Source organism: Cyprinus carpio, chromosome B18, assembly GCF_018340385.1.
Source record: "Cyprinus carpio isolate SPL01 chromosome B18, ASM1834038v1, whole genome shotgun sequence".
Taxonomy (NCBI): Eukaryota; Metazoa; Chordata; class Actinopteri; order Cypriniformes; family Cyprinidae; genus Cyprinus; species Cyprinus carpio.
Window position 1 is genome coordinate 18,939,618 of NC_056614.1, and position 18,822 is coordinate 18,958,439.

General features: G+C 37.2%; 1 protein-coding gene across 7 annotated transcripts in view; it reads left to right on the plus strand.

Moving 5' to 3' along the window:
- LOC109109693 (alpha-1,3-mannosyl-glycoprotein 4-beta-N-acetylglucosaminyltransferase C-like) overlaps positions 1-18,822 on the plus strand; it is a 103,243-nt gene that overhangs the window by 28,423 nt on the left and 55,998 nt on the right. The gene's annotated exons all lie outside the window — the stretch shown is intronic.

Sequence of the window (18,822 nt, forward strand, 5' to 3'; positions counted from 1 at the left end):
TTATGAAATAGATCAACCGCAGACCAACGCAGCTTCAGCAACCTCTAGTTTACTTAGAGCGTCCACAGCTGGTTTAGTCAAGAATAACTTTAGCTCCTAGCAGAGTCAGGGAAAACTTGTGTTGTTAAAGTGAGTGAAAAATTAGAGACATGACATGACATACAGCCAAGTATGGTAACCTATACTCGGAATTCGTGCTCTGCTTTTAACCCATCCAAAGTGCACACACACAGCAGTGAACACACACACACACCGTGAACACACACCCGGGGCAGTGGGCAGCCATTTATGCTGCGGCGCCCAGGGAGCAGTTGGGGGTTCGATGCCTTGCTCAAGGGCACCTCAGTCATGGTATTGAGGGTGGAGAGAGTGCTGTACATTAACTCCCCCCACCTACAATTCCTGCCTGCCCGAGACTCGAACTCACAACCCTTGGATTGCAAGTCCGACTCTCTAACCATTAGGCCACAACTTCCCCGTTCTGAAGAGCATGCATCCCAGTGTCTTATAGGAAGAGTTGCTCGGGGCCTGAATACTAAATTTAAGTGCATTAGTTCACTGGAATAGCCACATAAAGCAATGAACAAATAAATTTAAGGTTATGGTGATTCTGCTTTTTCATGCTCAGCTGAGACCTTATTGATTTTCAAAGAGCATTTTTTTTATAGGTCTCTTGCAGTCTTGCATGCAGGCGCCAAAGCTACAACCTGTACATCAGAAAACACAGAAGCATTATGCCAAAGATTGAATGTTGGTAATTTCAGTGTAGCATTTCATGCTGCTGGTTCTCAACTGGTTTCTTCCATGGGGGTTGCAGTTGGCAGTGATAAAATGCAACTAGCCATAAAATCTTGCATTGTTTAAATAGCAAAATATAGACATGTATGTCATAATTTTCAATGTATTTTTATGTAATTTTATGTATACAATTAAAATATTAGATTTTAAGAAAATTTACTGCAATTAGAAAAAAATAATCTATTTTAATATGTAATAAAATTTACTCATGTGATGGGAAAGCTGAACTTTCAACAGCCATTACTTCAGTCTTTAGTGTTACATGATCATTCACAAATTATTTTAATATGCTTATTTGGTGCAAGAAACATTTCTTTCTAGTATAATGTTGAAAACACTTGTGCTCCTTAATATTTTTGTGAAAACCATGATAATTTTTTTTTTTTGGGGGGGGTCCTTTTGACGAATGGAAAAAGAACAGCATTTATTTGAAATCATTTTGTAACAATTTCAAAGTCTTTACTGTCACTTTTGATCAATTTAATATGTCCTTGCTGAATAAAAGTATTCATTTTTGAAAAAAAAACAACAACAACAAAAAAAACTTACTAACTATATAATTATACCATATATATGTGTGTTATTATTAATTTTAAAATTTCTGTGTTATTATTAAACTAGAATTAAGGCTTTTGTATGTTTCCACATCAAGGATCCACTGGCATGAAGTATTTTAATCATGTCTATTCCAATCTGTATACCCAGCCACACACTTTGCTGCTCAGATCCAACCCTCACGCCTAGATAAAGTTGCGTTGTGATATGAGAGGGACTCGGACGCTGGATGATTATTAAGGTACAGAGATAGGTGCTCTGCTCATTCGGCCCTTGCCGGAGCGCATGAGCGATATGAGGATGAGTTGGCTAGCACTGGATTAAAGATTGTATCTCCATCAGAGGAAATACAAAATGATTGGCCAGATAGCTGATGATGCCTTTCCAGCCAGAGATAGGGAGTCTAGAACAGTTTATAATGGAGCAAAGGAACATGTGTGAGCACAGGAACAAGGTGGGTAACTGATAGGTTCCTGTAATCAAAAATATCAGGTCTATTCATGCGCACTCAGATTGTTGAGTCAAATACAGTATATTTTTGGAGCACCACTCATGTGACATATTTTAAAAGCACCAACAATTTGATTCAAATTGTTTGAAATTTGATTGAAATTTTGCTTTGTTTATTCATTAAGAAATTATTACACTTATTAAATTTTAATAATTTAATTTAATTACATTACATTTTATTTTATTTTATTTTATACTCTTGGCATATTCTTATGCATGAGGCTATCTCATCAGTTACCCTTATTTAAGGATATACTTCTTTTAAAATTTTTTTTTTTTACATTTTTATTTAATTTTATTTATTTTTTTTTATTTGTATTATATGGATGTGATTTAATGGATTTTGTTTGGTTTATTTTGTTTTGTTTTTAAGGATATATGCTTATTTAAGGATGATTTTATTTTATAAAATTTTGTATTTTATTTTATTTTATTTTGATTTTTTCTTATCTTGGACATCAGTTACTGGCACCTCCTCAAAAAAAAAAAAAAAAAAAAAAAGGGCCTGCGGTGCTGTTTTTAATGTCAGTTCACAGGGAAGATGCTTTTTAAACTTTAATAGTTAATCTTCATCTTTTAAAATATTTTTAACCTTAAATTATTCATGATCAAATGTCAAATGAAGCAGCTTTTTGCCATTTTACAGCCAGTCGAAAGTGCTAATTGATTGTGCCTTTCACTGTTTGACACAGTGAGATGTCAAGGACTGGACATTATCATATGCACTCCCTCTCAGAAAGGTGGAGATGAGATGTGAGAGGGAAATAAGGGTTGAAACGGCACGTCTGCACGGAGGAGGCCTGCCAGAACCTTTTAGCCTGGCACTCGTCCCACTCACACTATGCTGATGTAGTTGTCACCAGAGGAAACAGTGCCGTAAGTAAAGCGAGCATGCTTGTTTGTGTGTGTGTGTGTTTTTTTGTGTGTGTTTTTTGTTTGTGTGTTTTATATGTTAGTAGTTTTTGGTGGGGTGGTGTACAAGTTCATCAGCTATAGTGGAGTGGTGTTCACAGTAGTTCCCATGCTGATCCATCGTTGTTGTCAATTAGGAATTGATCTGTCTTTTCAATCCTCAAAAATCTAAGCCATTTCAGGAAGAGGCTCATGTGCTCTAATAGTTAGCTTTATGATTAGTAATTTTATCACTCAGCAATTTTCGGTCTCGTTCTATGTTCTTGCCGAGTGGAAACTGGCTATTAAAAAGAGCCCCAGTCATTGTAGCTTGGAGATGTTAGGAATAACAGTGCAAATTAATCCACAAGTCAGTGCAGTCGTGTAATCCACTCACTATGTTAATTACTTGCTATTTTCCTTGGACAGGGGATTTATGGGAAGGGTCATTAAATGGCTCAGAGTGATTGACCAGTTTTAGTTGTTGTGTTTGTGGGCCATCACTGACACTGTCAGTTTCACCTCAGTTCAGTCAAACCAATCTTCATATGTGAGTGTTTATGCAGCCGGTCGAGTTTCCCATCATTCATTAGAGTTGTAGTACGTTTTTATCGTTTGCTTTTTTTCCACTAAATTTTATTAGATTTAGACTTAACATAGACACACACAAAATACTTAAAAATTATATTTAAATATAGTTTTTTAATATAGTTTACATTGCAAAAAGTAAACTATATTATCGCACAGTTCTATATATACTATAAGTTGGATATCTGCAAATATACAGTAAATACATTAAAAGTGATGTGTACTACAGTAAATGGCAAATCTCAACTGCTTGATTGTTCATATTGTTAAAGAATGTAACTATATTATTACCCAGCTCTTTATGCAATGTTGGTTATATAAGTATGTCCAACTTTATTTACATACTTACAATATACTAACATAGGGTGGTATATAATATATGTGACTCTGGACCACAAAACCAGTCATAAGGGTCAATTTTTTGAAATTGAGATTTATACATCATCTGAAACTGAATAAATAAGTTTTCCATTGATGTATAGTTTGTTAGGATAGGACAATTTTTGGCCGAGATACAACTATTTGAAAATCTGGAATCTGAGGGTACAAAAAAACTAAATCTAAATATTGAGAAAATCACCTTTAAAGTTGTCCAGATAAAGTTAGCAATGCATATTACTGATAAAAAATGAAGTTTTGATATATTTACGGTATAGGAAATTTACAAAATATCTTCATGGAACATGATCGATATTTAATATCCTAATGATTTTTGGCATAAAGGAAAAATGGATCATTTTGACTCATACAGTGTATTATTGGCTATTGCTACAAATATACCTGTGCTACTTATGACTGTTTTTTTGACTGGTTTGGGTCCAGGATCACATATAACAAATTTCAAATGCCTGATTGCTTGTACAAAATGTAAACAAACAAACAAACAAAAAAAGTATAAAGTATAAGGCATGAAGATTATAAACGTTGACATGTTCTGAAAAGCTGCTTTGAAACAATATGTATCGTAAAAACACTATACAAATCAATTTGACTTGATTTACACGCTTGTCAGAATACTGAAATATTAATCTTACTGCCATTCCCTATTCCCATACAATTTAGAATAAATTCCATTTTGAGTTCATTGAATTGGAAATCATTTTGAATGACTCTGGTTATTTTTTCCCCTCACTAAAACAACATTTGTTGGATGGAAGTTTAAGTCCGAGAGTGCAATTCTGCTTTGCCAAATGACAGCCTTTAAAAAGACAGTATCCTGGAGAGATGTCCTCAATATGTGACAGCAGTGGATTGGTAGAAAGTACCACATCAAATGCAAATATTCATTACAATTTATCCTATTTTTATCCAATCTATCCTATTTTAATATATTTTAAAATGTATGGCAATGTGATGGCCATTACTCCAGTCTTAAGTGTTACATGACCCTTCAAATAATTTTAATATGCTGAATTGTTAATCTGTAATTACTGATACTTCATTATTTAATGGTTTTTGCTACTTATTATTTTGTGAAGACTATTATAATGTTTTTCAGAATTATTCTTTTATAAAGTTTAAAGATTATAAATGTATTTACTGTTACTGTTGACCAATTTAGTGCATATTAAAGTATTAAGAGGAATAAATCACATTTTAAATTAGAAAAAAGTTCTTTTAAGCTATAATAATATTTCACAGCATTATTTTTTTTACTGTATCTTCTGTATCAATTCAGCATTGGTGAGCATAAGAGTTTTTAATCCTTTATTATTCCAAACCTTTGACCCTAAGTGTATATTTATAGCAAGAAAGTACAGTATATAAAAAGAGCCTTGTCATTTTGTAAGCCTTTCACAGGGCCTCTCTCCATATATCTGTGTCTGTATGTACTGCTAATGTATTTCAAGGCCAAGCGGTGTGTAATACGAGAGTCTGAGGCTCCTGTTTACTTACAGTAATAGTTACAGGGGATTCCCTGAGCTTTCCTGGGGAGCAAAGACTTGATAGATGTGAAGACTTCTCTGTTCTCTAAACTAAAAAGAACAAGTAGTTGGGCTACAGATACACAAGCACTTACAAACAGGCACTGAAACAGGAAGTCTCTCACGACTGGGGCATTTCGTGACCGTATTAGATGTTTGCTACGTGAAGAGGGAACCGGAGAAGGCAGACGACTCGCATTTGTTCATGCAGGCATGAGGCCCGACAGTAAATGGAGCTCATAATGGCCAGAACATGTTTGGAAGAGCATCTAATGAGGAAGCCCATTAGGTATTAATAGTATTTTAAAGGCCTGGGGAGAGGTGTCAGGAGGGATAGGCAAGCCTTGCCTATTGGATACCAGAGAGGAGCCAATGCACATTTGGGGGGGGGGGGGTATTTAAAATTATGAAAGGGTATGAAGTGTAATTACAGTAATAGTAAATATTAGATGTAGCTTTTGTCCATTCCGGATGAAATGTTTTCGATTTGACCAGATTTATCTTAATACCACAGAACACACACCATCAAATTGCTTCTCCATTATCATTCAGAGATGAAATCCACCTTTCAAGGTTGATTCACCTAAATCCAGATTAATCAGACAGCAGAAGGGGTGTTTCTCTCAGACAGGTGTCACAGTCAGTGGTCTCTTTTAGTCTTCCATACTGCCTACATCCTTTGAAGCTGCATTAGCTTTTACCCAAGATACTGGAGGGTTTTTTTTATGCCAGCTGGAGCGGTGGGTCGAGGTCATAGGTTTGGCTCTTTCTTTGGTGAAAAAGGGGAAAGAGGGGTTTCTGGATACTTCCCCCCCTTTTACTTCCCACAAGGCTCAAAGGATGCTGGAAAATGATTAAAGACGGGATTCAGATGAAAGTGCCCACTGAAGGTAATAGACTGTATACTTTGTGCTTTAGAACAGTTTTCGGTTTTGTTTGATTTTAATGGAATGTTTCACAATGGTTGAATGTATATAGCAGGCTTGTGTGCCAATCAGAATTGCATTGAGAATGCTTTTTAAATTACTGAATTTGAATTGATGTAGCAAGCAGGATGCAGAAATGCATTATGAATTTGGATGCGAGCAAGTAAAATGAACTGAAATTGCAATTAGGATTTTTTGTAGCAAGCAGGTTTCCATCCCTTTACAATTGTTTTTAAAGAAGTCTCTTATACTCACCAAGGTTGCATTTGTTTTATATAAAAAAAGAAAAATAGTACAAAAGCTAATATTGTGAAATATTATTACAATGCTTTCTTTTTTAATCTATTTTTTAAATTTAATTATTATTTCTCTGATTTAAAAAGTTTAAAAACAAAAGCATTTATTTGAATTTAAATCTTTGGTATTATAAATGTCTTTACTGCCCCTTTTAACCAATTTAACACATCCTTGCTGAATAAAAATGCTAATTTCTTCAAAAAAAATAAATAAAAAAATAAAAAAAGGTTTTCAAACCTGATGTAATTTACTTAAAATCTTGCATCAGTTTTTCAAACCCTCAGTTGCTTTTATGCACCCAAAACTGTCAAAAGTACATAATTCTTCCATATTTACATACTTCATCCCTCTATCTCTTCGTCTGGGCATTCCTCATTTTTTAGATGTACGGCGAGGAGTCAAATTTATTATGGTGACCAGCTCTGAAACGAACAAAATCACAAACAAATGAAAGGTGGGATCGATCGCAAGTGTCTCCCAGAATGATGAACTGGCACTTCTGTCAAAAATCAATGGCTTCTCTCTCCACAGGTCTGACATATGCTTGTGACTTAGTGCAAGCTCTAGTTGGCCTTAACTCCCCCTATATCTTTTCTCAAATTATGAATTTTAACCACAATGTTGGTCTCCTCTTATAATTCTCCTTCAATCTTAAATGCATGCCAATTTGATTTGTGCAGAAAGCCCCCAGCAGTAATAGCACACAGGATAAGCCATATAAGTGAGTGCAGCTGGATGTATTTACAGTCATATTGACTTTGCCTGCCTTTATCTGTCTTGCTTTGTGTGGCACTTGCTTATTGGCTGCATGTCTTAGAATTCTATTGATCTGCTATATATGTTGCATCTCTGTGGGCAAGCCTTTATTAACAGAATCCATAAAACAGACACATGGCATTCCCACAGTGTGTTCAGATCTCCAGAATCTCTTTTCATATCATTCATAATTCATGCGTAACCCTCTAACCTCAACCTCAATCTAAAATGAATACGTTATTGACTTCATTATAGATTAACATGTTTGCTAATTCTGTGTACTAATGTGACTGCACCTGAAATGAAGACACATTATGGTAATTTAATTTAGCTTGCCTGTTTTAAAAACATCTTGACAGCATGCACATCGAGTTTATGGATGGGATATTTTTGTTAGAGACAAAAGAAAATTTTTCCTGACATCAAAGGAAATCAGCCTTAGTCTCAATTTGACAGCAGACTATCTCTGATTTTTGTATTTGTGTGTGTGCGCACACGAGAGAATTGAAAAAGAGAGTGAGAGTTGGTAATGACGGTTTGCCTGTCAGTTATGTGAGATAGAGGGAAATCTTTGACAGCTTGAGAAAGTTCCTTCAGTTTCATCAGTGGTGGGAGAGCATGCTGTCACAAGGAAATCTACAGGCTAAAACAGGTATCCATCACAGACAGAGAGAGAAAGTAGAATGTGATGTGTGAAAATGCTATTTCCTATCTAAAACAACAGCAGAGGACACAAGAAAGGATTCTCTGTTCATATGTAATCTTTCAAACATCCTTCCATTATAGAGTTTGCAGAAAAGAAAATTGGAAATGAAACAAAGTTTTGATTATGTACTGTATGGCAGATATGCAGCCCTGGTTTTGTCACAAAAGCAGTGCAGTTCCTGAAATGCTAACCTGCAAATTGGAACTCAGAAAAGACCTAAAACAAACATAATTATTAGAAGTATTTGGCTTAGTCTGAAGCAGTATTGAGGCGTACCAGTGCATTAGCTCTGCTAACTTAACTACATTTTTCAGTAGAGTGACAGTATCTCAGATATTTTCAAAATAGTGAAACTTTTACTGTAACAAGCTACCTTTTCCGACAAGTAGAGCAAACAAATGCTAAATTGTTGTTCTTTTTTATAGTCACATTGTGCTGTAGGCTATACAACTGTTCAGTGTGTAGTCCTATAATGTAGAAGAGAATTTGCAGCAAGCAATATTGCTCACTTAAAGAGAAAATGAAAATTGTGGTCATTTATTCAACTTCATGTCATTCCAAACCTGTATGACGTTCGTTCTTATGTGGAACTCAAAAGAAGACAGCTTGAAGAATCACAGTGTTTATTTATTTATTTATTTAGTTTGTGTGTATTTGTGTGTGTTTTTTAGTGTTGTGTTGGATGTAGATGAGTTTGTTCACTTGTTCATTAATGGACTCTCTGCAGTGAATGGGTGCGGTAAGAATGAGAGTCCAAACAGCCGATAAAACCTTCACAATAATCCACAAGTAATCTACACGACTCTTTGTTTAATAAACAAATTTGTTTAATACTGTTCTGGATTGTATATGCTTGTAAATTATGTTTTATCTGCTCATATTTTTTCCTGATTAGATGAGACAATTGAATTTAGGAGGAGGCAACATTTTCAAAGTTAGAAATGTTTTAATGATTGATTTGTTTATGAAGAACATGCAACTTTTCACTCCACAAGACATTTGACTGAAGTCATGACAGGACTGAAGTCACATGGATTACTTACAGATTATTGATGCTTTTATCAACTGTTTGGACTCTCATTCTGACAGCACCCATTCACTGCAGAGGATCCATTGGTGAGCAAGTGATTTAATGCTACATTTCTCCAAATCTGTTCTGATGAAGAAACAAACTCATCTATATCTTGAATGGTTTAAGGATTTATAAATTGTTAGCAAGTTTTGGGTAGTCAACCACTTTTGTAAGTAGCCTGTTGTGTTGCCATCATAATAGCTTTACTGTAGTTAAACTTGTATCTTGGTTGTAGTTGTATCTTTTATCTTTAGTTGCCACTGGTCTGTAGATGCAAACATCTTACATGGAATAGTGCCATCATGTGTGAATATGGAATTGCAAATTTACACAGATATCAGGAGAACTAAATGCTGTGAAAATTGTAAACTCAATGAATGCTATGAGCAACTATACTGTACAAATTATTATAAAAAGTTTTTTTTTTTTTTTTTTTCTCGAGGTTGCAGTGTTTCTTAGTCGGCTGAAAATAATAAAACCATCTCCCTCTAGGGCAATGTAAACAGAGAGCTCATAACAAATTGCAAAGTGATTTAAACTATCCGGCTTCTTGAAAAGGAATGGATAGAATGATATTGTCCTTACTACACACTGGGCAAATATCCATATGGATTTACAAATTCCCTGAAGCAAGGTCCAAAGCTAATTAAAGCCATACAGTGTGAAAACAAATCAGGGGAAGATGAGTGTGTAAACAGAGGTCAGTGCTGCTTTATCAAACAAAGACAGTTAATTGGGTCAGAACTGTTCTGCTAACAAGTCACACAAGTTTTTCTCTTCTTGAACTCATTTTGAGACTGCAATGAGAACTGAAAGCATTTCTTATGTACTGCAGTATGTTTCAAAAATAAACTACACTGTACTTAAATCTACTGTGGAAATATCCTGAAGCCAGTTACTATCAAGAACATTTTCTCTTTCAAAACCTGAGGCATTTTTTCGGCATTATGCGGTAGGTGCACTTCTGATGCATAGGCTGTTCCAAAAGGTAAGCAACTTAATGTTACCTCCTAAAATAGCTTGTTTTAGCCAAATTCTATAACATGCATCTTTCGTGGAGAAGATAATCTCAGAATGCTAACTGAAAAAATAAACCCAAGATAATACATGAGTGAAGAGAAAGGCAGATAATAAATAAACCGTTCAAAAGTTTGTGGTCTGTAAGATTGTTTTAATGTAGAGTATTTGAAAGAAAAATACAATAAAAAATAAGTATTGATAAATGTTATTACAGTTAAAATATTATATTTTTAATATTTATTCTTGTGATAGAAAGCTGAATTTTCAACACACATTACTCCAGTCTTCAGTATCACATGATCCTTCAGAAATCATTCTAATATGCTGATCTGGTGCTCCAGGAACACTTTTATTATTATCAATGTTGAAAACCTGTAGAATATTTGTGTTGAAAGTGTGATACATTTTTTCAGCATTCTTTGTTCGCCTTTCTGAAATGTGTCGTTTTTTACAAAGCTCATTGGTTTGAAAAGTGAAGTGTGCTCTGATTGGGCAGCTATCCAGTGCTTTGTGATTGGCTGAATGCTTCAAGCGTGTGATGGTAATGTTACACCCCTTGTCATACTGTGATGCATGTCCCGGTCAGAACACCGGCGCGACAAGACAAAAACAATAAAACCCATTACAAACGAGCCATTTGTTGCATCCAGTGGGGACATAATTACATATTATAATGACTTATACTGTGTTTTTATGCATTGCATTGCACCGCGTAAACATAAAACCATTTCTGCATTTGTGATCGGAGAAATGACAAATAACAAGCGCTACTCTACACTAGCGGTTCTCAATTCCAGTCCTCACGCCCCCCGGATCTGCATATTTTACATGTCTCTCTTTGTTAACACACCTGATTAAGATAATCAGCTTGTTAGAAGTGAGCTCTGTGCATGAACTGTGTTTCCATAGTCTCTACACAGTGTTCATTGCTCCCTACTCCCTGAGCAGGGGAAATCTGTTGACGTTTACCTCACTTCTAAACATTAATTCACGGATTACCGCTACGCAACGTCTTCCCACATGGGCAATTGTGACATCATATACCTCTGTAAATAAATTCAATTTAAATTCATGTCTCACACACTTCAGTGCACTTTGAATGGAACATATACGTTCGCTTCGAACTGGAACCATGGCAGAATATCTTGTGATGTCCACTTCACAGGGCACTTACATGTAGGTTCGAATAGTACAAACGTCTGAAGCCATAAGAGAAACATACTAAATGTGCAGAGCGGGGGTGCGCGAGGACTGGAATTAAGAACTGCTGCCTTTACATATGTAAGTGTACTTACAGACTGTGAGTCAGAAGCGCTGGCATTATAGTCTTCTCTCCCAGGATCAGGAAACAGTCCTCCATAAAATGCGTTGTACACATCTAAATATTTGGTTTGACCTGTTCTGGAACAGTGTTGTAAATACAACTTAACCACTGATCTCTAGTTGTGTCCTCTTTTGGAAGGCCAAACAAAGTATTTTCACTTTCACAACGAAACACACAGCGTCTCCACAACATTGCGCCGGCGGCAGCACCGAGAATCAAAGATACGCCTTCTTTCTTTACGTGAACATTTGGGTGGCATTATGCAAATCCTCCCACATCATGTGGGGGCGTGTTTAAATGAGGCATTTTAGGAGGGCGTGGACAAGTCTTAACTTTTATAAAGAATATCTCTTTGGGTTTGAGACTTTAGTCTTTGCAGCTTAGGGTTCTTATCTATTCACGAACAGCTTGTAACACTCCAAAGAGAAAGGAAAACTTGATCAAAACTCGCATCATATGACCCCTTTAAAATCAATTGTGTGTTGAGTTTTCTGTGCAGAGCCATTCAAAAAATGCTAAGTTATGATGCAGTGTTAGATGACAGCTCATTATATTTTGGAACAGAGCTCTTCAAATCACAAATTTCAGTGTAAAATGAATGGCTCTTCAAATCCACTTACATATAGTCAAGTATCCATCATTTCATTCATTTCTAAAGCCTTTCTGTGTCTTTTATTAATCACTTAGCAATAGACTAATTCAGAACATACTGCAGTGTTATGATCAGCACCATGGACAGCTCCCTGCTCTTTCATATTCATTGTCTTACATTATAATAGGTTTTACTGATATAATAAATCTTTATAAGCTCTCACACACATTGAATTATAAATATCCATACCATCCTCCAGTTCCCTTAGGAAAAAACAGTAAGCATTGTTTTTTCCTTTGTCTTAAACACATATGTTGCTCTCTTCACAACGTTATCGCATTCTCAAGTTCAGCTATATGTCCTAACTGGTGGGAGGGTGCTGTACATTTACCTGGATGAGCCATCATTGTTTAAAATAACTTCTCACTCCTCGTGCTCTTATTCACAGTTTGGCTCATCTGCAGAGCCAGCAGTAGCACTTTAAATGAGGAACTCTGACCATGCAGCTCAGGGTTATCTGTGCCTCTCAGCAATCAGCTCCGTGACCTTATTTCCCAGTGCTGGCACACATTTACTCTCGCTGTCGCTATTGTATAGACTTCTTCAATCTCTATTATAGACCGACATATGTTGTTGTGTTTTTCTGCTAACATGTGCATGAATTTTTTTTAGATCAAACATGAAGGTTGTGTTGAGTATAGATTAGAAAAACACATGGGCTTTGTTACAAAACATGGTGAGCTGCCTTGCCGCCTGCTACATACAATAGAAGTTATATTCTAAGACAGCATCCTAAATGTCATTGAACCTAATAAGTGATTTATTAGGGACCACAGTTGTTCTATAGTAGTTGATTCCAAGGGAGTTTGATTTAAGCATGTTTCTAAGCTAATGGTGATATACCCTAATAGAGTACACCAGCTGGGGTAACAAATGTACATACATATATATATATATATATATATATATATATATATATATATATATATATATTCACCTTTATTTCTACAGCGCTTTATACAATACAGATTGTCAAAGTCACCTTTATTTCTACACATCACCATTTTTCTCAGTAAATATATTTCTAAAGGTGCTGTTGACATGAAATTTTCACCAGATGTCCAAGTAATCCATACATACCAAGAAAACAAAACAAATAAGTTCAGAAATTAAGTTCTGTGGAATAAAGTAGAATGACCCTGGGAAAAAGGATTGAACCATGTGGAAAGGGAGGTGTAAAAAGGCATGAAAAGCCAAGACACCAGCAGAAATCTATCAATAATTAGAAAGCAATCCTGCCCCTAGTCAGTGGAAATTAATATTAGCTAGGTTAGTCCCAACTGATGGCCTATAAAAAGGTGTCTCATTACCAATGTGTCACACAAGAAACATTTCATGATGGGTAAAAGCAAAGAGCTTTCTCAAGACCTTCACAACATTATTGTTGCAATACATACTAATGGCATTGGTTACAGAAGGATTTCTATACTTCTGAATGTTCCAGTGACCACTGTTGGGCCCATAATCCAGAAGTGGAAAGAACATAACGTGATGGACGCATGTGTGCTATGTGTATATTCATATTTATACATAAATACACACACATAGACACACATATGTGTGTAATTATGTATATATATATATCTGGGGGAAGTCGTGGCCTAATGGTTAGAGAGACTCGCAATCCAAGGGAGGGCATGTACAGTGCTCTCTCCACCCTCAATACCACGACTGAGGTGCCCTTGAGCAAGGCACAGTACCCCAACTGCTTCCCGGGCGCCGCAGCATAAATGGCTGCCCACTGCTCCAGGTGTGTGTTCACGGTGTGTGTGTGTGTTCACTGCTGTGTGTGTGCACTTTGGATGGGTTAAAAGCAGAGTACGAATTCCAAGTATGGGTCACCATACTTGGCTGTCTGTCATGTCACTTTCACTTTATTTATATATATATATATATATATATATATATATATATATATATATATATATATATATATATATTCATTATTTAGATTTATTTGTTCATTTTTGTTTGTTTGTTTGTACAAACAATATTTTTAACCCTTTTGAGAAAAATTAATGAAAAAAAATATTGTAATCATGTCCGAAAAAAAGTGAGTGGGCAGTTATAAGCATATACTTCACACAATCATAATAGTTTTTTTAAAAATACACTAAGCTATTTCTGTCCACATGCTGCAGTTTTTAATTACTTATGAGAATACTTATTAATTATAAATAAGTATAACATTTTTCTTGTCCTCCATCTTGACCAAGCATTGACCAAGATGGCGGCACATACACATCGCGAGGCTCAGCGTCTCTCCAGGTTTTGCAATTTTGCAGTATTTTTCCTGCTCATCTCGGGTCTGTTCAATCTGAACAGCTTTGCCTTAACATCTTACACCTGACAGGAGCTTTTGGATTTTGGTGTGCACTTTTCCAACAGTTTTATCACCAATCCTCGACTCATCCCTGAGATCTCCAGTACACCCGAGGCTACGCACTCTACCCGGCCAGGCGGAAGAGTTCGCAGGTGGTGTTGAGATCGTAAACAATGTGGGGGAAGCGCGGAAGTCTAAGAGCTAAGCTAAAGCTAACACCGCTAACACCCAGCATTTTCCTCGCTAATGTGTGGTCACTAGTGAACAAAATGGACGAGTTAGGACTTCGTATCACCCACAGTAAGAGACTTTTGGATTGCAATGTCATGGTTTTCACAGAAACATGGCTTCACAGCGACGTACCCAATAATGCTATTGAGCTAGCTGGATGCTACACGCTCCAGGCAGATAGGACAGCAGATGACTCCGGCAAGACAAGAGGTGGCGGATTGTGCATTTATGTTAACAAAACTTGGTGTACGAACACTGTCATTGTTGGGAGACATTGAATGTACTGCATGCGGCCATTAGAACCTGCTGAAAGCCCTCAACAATGCCTTCAGATCAGATGATGCTCAGGCCTAGAGCAAATCCAGGGCTAACCTGAGGAGGGGCATCAAAAAAGCCAAGTACTGCTACAAGCTAAAGGTAGAGGAACACTTTTCAAACTCTGACCCCCGATGCACGTGGCAGGGGCTCCAGGCCATCCGTAACTACAAGCCAAGCAACTCCACTCCAGCGGTCACAGACGTATCCTTCCTTAACGAGTTAAATGACGTTTATGCTCACTTCAACAGCGACAGCAAGGAGACGGCCACCAAGATCAGACCCTCAGCAGCCCACAACCCCACAAACTCACCTCCACAGATGTCTACACTGCATTGAACCGGATCAACGCACACAAGGCTGCTGGCCCAGACGGTATTCCTGGATGTGTGCCTAGGGCATGTGCAGAGCAGCTTGCAGGGGTCTTCACAGGCATTTTCAACCTGTTCCTCACCCAAGCAACTGTGCCAACATGCTTTAAGTCCACATCCATTGTGCATGGATCCTCTACAGCAAGCCTGTGCATGGATCCAACTCCATCCTTAAGTTGACACCACGGTGATTGGCCTCATTGGAGACAACGATGAGACTGCCTACAGGGAGGAGGTACAGAACAAGGCCTCATAGTGTGCTGACAACAACCTGCTCCTTAACACCAGCAAGACAAAGGAGCTCATTGTGGACTTCAGGAAGAAGAAAGGAAGCATGCATGACCCCATCCACATTAACGGGATGGTTGTTGAACGTGTCTCCAGCTCGGAGGACCTGTCCTGGACCACAAACACCTCCAGCCAGGTCAAGAAGGCTCACCAGCACCTCTTCTTCCTTAGGACACTGAAGAAGAACCAGCTGTCTTCAGCCATCCTGGTAAATTTTTACCGGTGTGCGAGCGAGAGCATCCTGACCAGCTGTATCACAGTCTGGTATGGGTACTGTTCAGTTGCTGACCGCAAGGCACTGCAGAGGGTGGTGAAAACCGCCCAATGCATCACAGGGACAACACTTCCTGCTATTGAGGACATCCAGAGAAAACGCTGTCTACTTCGAGCTTGCCGCATTCTTAAGGACTAACACTTCCCCATAGACTGTTTAACCTCCTGCCCTCCAGGAGATGGTTCAGGAGCCTCCGGTCAAGGACCAGCAGACTCAGGAACAGTTTTTTCCCTACAGTTGTCTCCTTACTGAATTCTGCCCACTAAAAATCTGTAAATTATGTCCATAGTACTGCCTTATCTGTATATTTATTGTTCATTTGTAACATATTGTAGACACTGTATATCCTGTACTTACTGCTTATTGTACTTCTGGTTAGATGCTAACTGCATTTCCTTGCCATGAACCTTACATGTGCAATGACAATAAAGTTGAATCTAATCTAATCTTGAACTTGTCTTTTTTATTTATAATTTTTTCTTTATTTTATTTTATTTTTGCTGTGATCATCGCAATCCTATGACCTGATAAAATGAGATGTGACGCAGGCTGCATCCGAAAGCCTAGGCAATTGACTTGCTGCCTCGCTGCCTCATGAGGCAATGACTTTGCAGGCAGCGTTTTTGCACGAAAGCACCTCATGAAACTGGTTTTGGACAGGCTTCTGAGGCAGCGTAACGGTTTAATGATCTACAACAAAATAGAATGAGTTTATAAATATTTAATTATTATGATACTGATTTCTCGCTAGAAATAACATCAAAAGTGCAGAAAATTTTGTCAGAAACATACATTTACACACAAACTGACCACCAAACCGTCATGGAATGGAACAGACAGGATTGTGGGATATCGAAGGCAGTGAAGGATACATCTATGCTGTCTTCAAAATTCGATCAGAAGAAGTTACCTCTGGAGACAGGAAGTGAAGCAGAATTTGCATTCGGACGTGCCTTGATGCCTTGAAATGCTGCCTCCGAAGGTTTTTGTAAGCTGTTTTCATGTGACACATTGCTTTTTCCATACTATATAGTAGGGAAGTAGGTATATTCGAATGCAGAGTAGGTTCTCAAACAGCAGTGTTGTCAAATGCTTAATGCAGGATTTAGAGAATTTCGGAAGACAGATGCTCTGAGAATGCCTAACAATATGTGCCTGTAACACTGGACTCTCTCGTGGCTGTCCCAACTTTATTCAAGAAATATAGATGACTTGATTTGCTGTCATCCTGATTATTGTAATTGTGTAGCCTCATAAATTTTCTCTGTTAGACAATGTTTTGCATATAAGCTGTCCATATGTTTGTTAGGATCCATGATCCATAATAAAAAAAAGTAATCCCACAATGTATTTGTAAATACAGATGCATAATCCATGAGTTCTCACTAGAATTTTTGCATCGCATTCTTGTCCATGCATGCAAATGGACAAGTTCCCGTCACTGGTGTGGTAATATATGTGCATAATGATGGCCGGTCCACTTTCATCTCAGCACATGAAGCCCAACAGTGGAGTCACAGCTGCTCATCTTATTAGCTCATTGAATTAGACCAATCATGAGCCAAATGGAGGAAAGACCGGACACAGTTGCATGCAATGCTTATAAATCAGTCTTACTCTCTAATATTACATGGCTATTTCAGCTCTTCTTATTACCCAGATGATCCTGCCACAGTGAAGGTTTTCACAGAAATTCATGGTAAGATTTACTGAGGAAAAGTGGGAAAATTGGCGATGGTCTCCAGAGCAGGAAGCTCATTTAGTTCCAATGGAGGAATGCAGCCCTTTTAAAAGGAGGCCAGCTTTTTTTAAGGTGTTTTATCTCAAGTCCTTTGCGGGCGGTCGTCGACCGACAGAGCAAGCGGTCATCGGAAAGGGTTGTAGTGCTTATCCTGACTCTCTACATGCCTGGTGCCGGCTAAAGCCACCCTTTTGTCTCACCACTGACTGAGAACACACCATTAACAGAGCCACAGCTTGACAAGAAAAATGAAGAGAGCTATTTTCTGTGGCCTCGAGTGCCAGGCTGAATAATGAGCAGACATTCTTTCTCTCTTCCCCCTCCACGGATTCACTCCTCCTTGTGAAGACCCAGTCAGAGAAGAGTGTTTCTGTCTCTTCCCCCCTTTTTTTCTTCTCGCTCTCTCTTCCTGTGCCCTGATCTGTGACTTTTTTTCCTAGGAAACCAGGGCAGAAACAGACTGTGTGTGCACATCACATTCAAGATCTTTGAGAGGTGAATTAGACAAATGTCTAGTGTTGTCTGATTTATGGATTTGAGGATCAGATATTTTGCATCCAAAATGTCACAAACATTCATACTGGAATCAAAGTAGGTGTCTTACAAAATAAGAGACTTGTTTAGTGCATTGTTCTGTTTTCCAATGGGAAACAAATGTCAAAATCAGAAATCTTCAACATCTCAAGTATTTCTTATAGACAGCAATGACATTAAATTGAGAACAGTTGGAGTTTTAAAGAAATCTCACACCAGTGTGTCTCAGATTCAGAAGGCATCTCAACAACAATTTGCAATGCCTTTAAAGTTTGCCAAATTGGATATTTAATTATGATTTTTTTTTTGTTAATCTCCACCAATCTTTGCTATCACATAACTCTCACTAAAAGTCATCTTTAAAAACAATTATTAGGTTATTGTTTAATAATTTAATTACTATTAATTTAATTTCACAAACCACAAACCTAATATATATTTTTTTGTATTAAACATTTTATTATTTTTTAAAATTAAAATTTTTAATTTGTTTTATTATCAGACATTTATTGGTTATCAGCTATAACATGACAAATAATTTCTGACTTAATGGTATCTGCCAGAATTTCAATATAAGTGAATCCTTATTCTGCCTTCATAATGAATATCAAAAACTGAATCATTCTCCTAAAGACATATGAGGAGAAACAGCTGATACTTCAAATTAAATGAAAGAGTTCCATTAAGTGAATGAGCATTTTTATCCTCTGAGTGTATTGATGGAG